The sequence below is a fragment of the Tenrec ecaudatus genome, chromosome 10 (assembly GCF_050624435.1).
Source record: "Tenrec ecaudatus isolate mTenEca1 chromosome 10, mTenEca1.hap1, whole genome shotgun sequence".
Lineage (NCBI taxonomy): Eukaryota > Metazoa > Chordata > Mammalia > Afrosoricida > Tenrecidae > Tenrec > Tenrec ecaudatus.
This window is the reverse complement of record NC_134539.1, coordinates 9,322,034-9,329,192: the sequence shown is the minus strand read 5'-3', so window position 1 is coordinate 9,329,192 and position 7,159 is coordinate 9,322,034. Positions and strand designations below refer to the sequence as shown.

The 7,159-nt window shown below is 44.4% G+C and overlaps 1 pseudogene; it reads right to left on the bottom strand.

Moving 5' to 3' along the window:
* Positions 1-5,817: 5,817 nt before the first annotated feature.
* LOC142457809 (profilin-1 pseudogene) lies at positions 5,818-6,516 on the bottom strand (annotated as a pseudogene).
* Between the last annotated feature and the right edge of the window lie 643 nt (positions 6,517-7,159).

Sequence of the window (7,159 nt, the reverse complement as noted above, 5' to 3'; positions counted from 1 at the left end):
TAGTCCCCATAGTGCACACTGCAGACAGAAATGATTTTTTGATTCTCCACTTCATTCTTTCCATCAGGATGAACAATTGGGGTTTCCCTATAAAAATCACCACTGTCCCGTCAGGGAAATTCTGGGAAAGAGCGATCGTCTCTAGGTTTTGGTTTAGAGGCAATCCTTATGTTATATTGTGTTGGATTTTAGTTATGTGTATGTTCCCTTTTTAAAGAGCAAATATGTTCTTTTAGGAAAATGAAAACCTTCTCTCCTTCCCACCTAATCAATGTAATTGCATTAGAACACATTTCACAGTCCTTATAAAAATTCCAGAACAATGAAATAAAACGGCATAAGTTACGGTGTGATCTGGGTCAAGGTATTTACTACTTCGGCATGTCTGTTTTCTCATCTGTTAAGTGGGAATCCACATAAGTACTACCAGGGTTGGTGTGGGGTTGGCGTCACTGAGACTGGACGGCCACCTCTGCCCCCACCTTGCGCCCTAAGAGGCCTGAGCTCGTCCGTAAGCCAGGAACCCTAATGGCATACTGGTTCCCCGCACTGTGGCAGACAGATAGGGCTGCCTACTCCCATAGTTACAGTCTCAGAAACCCACAGGGACAGTTCTACCCTTTCCCATGGGGTCACCATGAGTCAGCTTCAACTCAATGGCAGTGAGTTTGGTTTTGTTTTTTGAGTCTTTAAAGCTTAAGCTGAAACGATCCCCTGATGCCGTCCATAAGGTAGGATTCTGAACCAGTTCGATTCTGTTTGATCCCATGCTGAGAATTTGCCTTTCCACTCTGGATGGACTGAATTGGAATTTATATTTTAACAAAATTTTCTGGTGGTTTTTATAGATTCCAAAGTGGTCCATGTAGATTAAAAGTGATTCTTTAAAATAAGTTTTATTGGCATGTAATTCACACTTTATATAATTCAATATTTCAACCATATTAACGAGAGTTGTGTAATCATCACCACAATCAATTTTAGAATATTTTCTTTCTTGTACTCGTTGTTAGCTCCCTATTTTCCTCAACCTCCCCTGTCAGACCCCTGAGAATTATGAATCCAATTATTGTATCTATAGATTCACCTATCCTGGATCTTCTATACAGAAAAAAACATACAAAACAAAAATGACAAACAAACAGAAAACCAACAACAATGACAAGATAAAGTAGTAAAAGCTCAAACGACAGCAGAAAAGATTTAAAACTGGAATAAATTTAAAATAGGTTAAAAGGAAGATTAGATGATAAAGTGCTGTGTTTTAACCCAAGTACATTTGCCCTAATCTGCTTCACCGTGTTCTCTCTCTGAGAGCGAGGCTAGCCATGTCCCTGCTCTAGGGTCAGAGGGGATTGACCGAAAGCTTCATCACACGGTGAGAGTGCCGGTGGATTGTGGGTGTCCACTGCCATCCATAGCCTTCTGCAAACCATCTAGGACAGTGGTTCTCAACCTTCTTAATGCCATGACCCTTTAATACAGTTACTCATGTTGTGGTGAACCCCCAACCATAAAATTATTTTCATTGCTACTTCATAACTGTCATTTTGCTACTGTTATGAATTGGACGACCCCCGTGAAAAGGGCGTTCAACCCCAAAGGGGTCACAACTCACAGGTTGAGAACTGCTGATCTAGGAGAATCTTTTTTTAAAAAATCATTTTATTGGGGGCTTGTACAATTCTTATCACAATCCATCCATCCATCCATTGTGTCAAGCACTTTTGTACATTTGTTGCCATCATCATTCTCAAAGCATTTGCTTTCTACTTCAGCCCTTGGTATCAGCTCCTCATTTCCCCCCTCCCTCTCCTTTCCCCTCTCCCTCATGAACCCTTCATAATTCATAAATTATTATTATTTTATCATATCTTACACTGTCCGACATGTCCCCTTGTCCACTTCTCTGTTGTTCATCCCCCAGGAGGTTATACGTAGATTCTTGTAATCGGTTCCCCCTTTCCACCCCACATTCCCTCCTCCCTCCAGGTATCACCACTCTCACCACTGGTCCTGAAGGGGTCATCTGTCCTGGATTCCCTGTGTTTCCAATTCCTATCTGTACCAATGTACACCCTCTGGTCTAGCCAGATTTGTAAGATAGAATTGGGATCATGAGAGTGGGGGGGGGAGCATTTAAGAACTAGAGGAAAGTTATATGTTTCATCATTACTACCCTGTACCCTGACTGGCTCATTTCCTCCCCACAACCCTTCAGTAAGGGGATATCCAGTTGCCTACCAATGGGATTTGAATCTCCACTCTGAACTCCCACTCATTTACAATGATATGATTTTTTGTTCTTTGATACCTGATACCTGATCCCTTTGACACCTCGTGGCCACCCAGGCTGGTGTGCTTCTTCCATGTGGACTTTGATGCTTCTCAGCTAGATGGCCACTTGTTTATCTTCAAGACTTTAAGACCCCAGACGTTATATCTTTTGATAGCCGGCCACCATTAGCTTTCTTCACCACATTTGCATATGTACACATTTGTCTTCAGTGATCCTTTCAGGAAAGTGGGCACCCACTGATACGATTTTTAGTTTTTTGATGTCTGATAACTGGTCCCTTCTACACCTCGTGGTCAGCCAGGCTGGTGTGCTTCTTCCATGTGGGCTTTGATGCTTCTGAACTAGATGGCCGCTTGTTTATCTGCAAGCCTTTAAGACCCCAGAGGCTATATCTTTTGACAGCTGGGCACTGTCAGCTTCTTCACCACATTTGCTTATGCATACATTTGTCTTCAGCGATCGTGTCGGGAAGGTGTGCATCATGGAATGCCAATTTCATAGAGAAACTTGTTCTTGAATTGAGTAAGTACTTGAGTGGAGGTCCAATGTCCATTTGCTGCCTTAATACTAAACCTATAAATATATGCATGTAGATCTACTTCCCCACCATCCTATATAAATATATTTACATATGTGCATGCCTGTATTTAGACCTCTATAAATACCCTTTGTCACCTAGTTCGTTCCTCTATTTCCTTTTACTTTCCTCTTGCTCCACTATCATGCTCAGCCTTCATTTGGGTTTCAGTAATTTCTCTCAGTTACATTGCCCTTGCTGAATCCCTACCAGGCCTCTCACATCCTCCTTTACACTAATTTTGTATCACTTGTTGCTCCTCTGTCCCTGGGTTGGTCAACACCACCTCCTTACCCTTGCCTCCCCATCTCCCATGTCCCCCAGAACCATTTGTCCCATTGTTTTCTCCACCAGACAGTTCATCCAGACTATCTTATCTAGATAGATCTGTAGAGATAATAACGTGCACCAGAAAACAAGCCATAGCAAGACAGGTGATGAATGAGAACACATTGATCACAACAAAAAAGAAACCAATGACCCAAAGAAGAATAAATTAATTAAGAGAAAAAAAGGAAGAAATTTTAAAAAGAAAGAAAAACCAGTAAATAGGTCAAGATCTGATGTTTGAACTCTGGGCGTGTCCTCCATTCAGGTCCGATGGGGTGCCACGCTCTGGCCCCAGAGTCTGACCTTTGTACTCCCTCAGGAGCTCCCCCGTTGCTCTGCCGCATGCCTTTACTGTTTTGCCTCGGTGTGGTGGGGTCAGCCCGGGCCAGTTCTGACACAGAGTCTGAGTGTTGCCCCTCATGGGGCCCTGGGCCAGCGAGGAATGGTGTGTCTCATAGTGGGATCAGTCATATGGTCCACTCTGTGAATTGGCTGTTCAGAGCAGGGATATTGTCCTCCAGGCCTGCTGGGCTAGGTTGTGCTCCACTTTCTCTTCCTCCCCATTCATTTGCTCCCATGTGCTCTGATCAGACACGCCCCTCTTCCCTAGCTGCAGCTTCAGTGCCATCCTCTCAAGTAAATTCTTCTGGGTGAGGGACAGTTGTCCATGTAGCTGGTATGGGGGCCGTCCATGTAGCTGGTATGGGGGCCGAGCCCTGAGGCCCCTCCACTGGATCCCCACCCCATACTGGCACGCTGCATTCATATCCCAGAACACTGGTCCCTATTTCCCTGTGGAGACACAAATGATACCCTCCCCTTGGGTGGGTCAGTGCCCTGTTACCCCGCCACACATCTCTTTTTTGCCCCCCTTTCCTCCCTGACCCCACCCCTCCTTTATAGTTGGCTACCATATGTACCCCTGGATTTGGTCTGGCCCCTGCCATACTACCTGGATCTCACCCCTGGAGGGTTTGTATACAGTAACTTTCCCCCTGTGCCTCTTTTGCATTTTTCTTTTCTTTCTTTCTTTTTCTTTTTAATAAATTTACCTCACCTGACTCATGTTGTACTTGTTCTTTTGTGTTTGGCTTACTTCACTTAGCATAATTTCCTCCGGGTCTTCCCATATGGCGATATGCTTCATGCATTCATCACTGCTTTTTAGCGATGCATGGTACTCCATTGTATGTATGTACCACAGTTTTTTAATCCATTCGTCTGTTGATGGAAATTTGGGTTGTTTCCAACTTCTTGTGACTGTGAACTGTGCCGCAATGAACATGGGGGCACAGATGTCTGGCTGTGGTTTGTTTCTTGCCTCTTCCCCAATAGGGGGATTGCTGGGGCATATGGTTGCTCAATTTCCATCTGTTTTAGAAATCAGAAAATTGATTTCCATAGTGACTGTACATACCTACAGGTCCACCAGCAGTGGATGAGAGTTCCTGTCTCCCCACAGCCCGTCCAACACTTGTTGCTTTCTGATTTTTTGAATTGGGCTATCTTTGAGGGTGTTAGGTGGTATCTCATTGTTGTTTCATTTGCATTTCTCCTGTGGCTAATGATCAGGAACATTTTCTCATATGTTTATTAGCCATTTGGATTTCAGACTCTGTGAAACTTCTGTTCAGGTTCTTTGCCCACCTTCTCGGTGGGCAATTAATTTTTGTCTTATTGTAAGCTTGCAAAGTATTGTAGCTTTTAGTAATAAGGCCTTTGTCTGATGTGTCATTGCAAAAAATGTTGTCCTACTCGGTGGGCTCTCTTATTACTCTGTTGGTGAATTCTTTCAATGTACACAGGTGTCTTTTCTCCAGTATATCCCACTTGTCTATTTGTGACTCCTCTGTATTTATATCCTTCCCCATTTCTAATAGCCTATGTATTCCCTGTGCCAAGTTCTCAGGTTTGTCCCAATTCCCTCATTAATGGCCCTAATTGTTTGGGGTTTCATCTCAAGGTCTATGATCCACCTTGAGTTTATTCTTGTGCATGGAGTGAGATAAGGGTCTTGCTTCATTTTTCTGCAGGTAGATATCTATTTTTTCCAGCACCATTTATTGAAGAGGTCCTCTGTTTCCCATTTGATATTTTTTTGGCCCTTATCAAAGATCAGTTGCCTGTATTCTGATGTTTTTATTTCTGGGTCTTCAGCTCTTTTCTATTGATCTGAATATCTGCTGTTACACCAGTACCACACTGTTTTGACTACTATGACCGTATAGTATGTGCTAAAGTCAGGTAGAGGAAGCCCTCCCATTTTGTCCTTCTTCTTGGGGAGTTCTCTACTAATTCTGAGCTTCCCCCTCCATATGAAGTTGGTAATCAGTTTTTCCAATTCTTTGAAGAAGGATGGTGGTATTCATATTGGGATAGCATTGAACTTATATAGTGCCTTGGGCAGAACTGACATCTTTACTATATTGAGTCTGCCAATCAACGAGCGTGGGATATTCTTCCATTTGTTGAGGTCACTCTTGATTTCTTGTAGTAGTGTTTTATAATTTTCCTCATACAAATCATTCATTTTTTTAGTAGAATATTTTTTATTCAGAACCCCGCCCCAAACAAAGTTTTCCCACCACACACAGGAGGAGGGATGGGGATGGGGAGGTGCCTGTCCATCCAGCCCCAACCCCCCACCCCATATGGTTTTGGCAGCAATAAGGGGTATGGGGTAATGGCCCCCAAAATAAAAATGGCGTGTGTGTATGGGGGGGTTGCAAAAGCAGTGGGAAGTGGTGGTGGGGGGGCAAGGGGCAGACGATGTCAGTACTGGGAACACCGCAGGTGAGAAGCCATTTCATAACATTTCTTGTTGATCAAACCACCGCGGACCCCTTCTTTGCCCATCAGCAGGACTAGCGTCTTGGCAGTCATGGTGACAGTGAGGTTGAAGGAGGCTCCATCAGTACTCTTGGTGCGAAGATCCATGGTGTATTCCCCGTCTGTCAGCAGTGAGTCCCGGATCACAGAACATTTCTGGCCCCCAAGTGGCAGCCCATTCACGAAAAAATTTGACCGGTCTTTGCCAACAAGGGCTCCAACCTCAGCTGGCGTGATGTTGATGAAGGTTTTCCCGGGTACAGCGGCCCAGACAGAGGGCGAGTCCTTACAGCCTACGATGGCCGCGTCCTGACAGGTCCCGTCCGCTATGAGGTTGTCGATGTAGGCGTTCCACCCGGCCATGGCGTTGCTACTGGGACAGCTTCTCCGTGCTTCTGCTGGGGCCGCGGACTGAGCTTGGGCTGCCTCGGGCTGGCAGGGGGAAGGCGGAGAGCTCGGGGCACGTGCTGCTGTCCGGACCGCGGCTCTGCTAGCTGTCTCTTTCATTTTTTTAAGTCAGGTATATCCCTAGGTATTACCATTTGTGCTTGGCTATTGTAAAGGTACTACCTTTTCATTGTCTCTTCTGTGATCTTGTCTGATGTGTAGAGCAGTCCAAAAGACTTCTGTTTGTTGACTTCGTGTCCTGCCACTCTGCTATATTCCTCTATTGCTTCCAACCCTCCACTTGTGGAGTTTAGGCAATCTTCGATGTATAGACTCATATCGTCTGTGAATAATGATAATTTCTCCTCTTCCTTCCCCAGATGAATACCTTTAATATCTTTCCTTTGTCTTCTGTTGTTCGCTAGGACTTCCAGTACGATGTTAAATAGGAGTGGGGACAAGGGGCATCCTTATCTGGTCCCCTTTTTCAGTAGGATTGTTTTCATCTTTTCTCCATTAACTACCACGTTGGCTGTTGGTTTTTCATATCTGGCTTGTATATTATTGAGGAATTTCCCTTCTCTTCCTTTCTTCTTGAGTGTCTTAAACAGGAATGTGTGTTGAATGCTTTTTCTGCATCTATCGATATTATCATGTGGTTCTTAACATTTTTCCTGCCAATGTGGCGAATAATGCTGATGGCCTTTCGTTGTTGAACTATCCCAGCATCCCTGGTA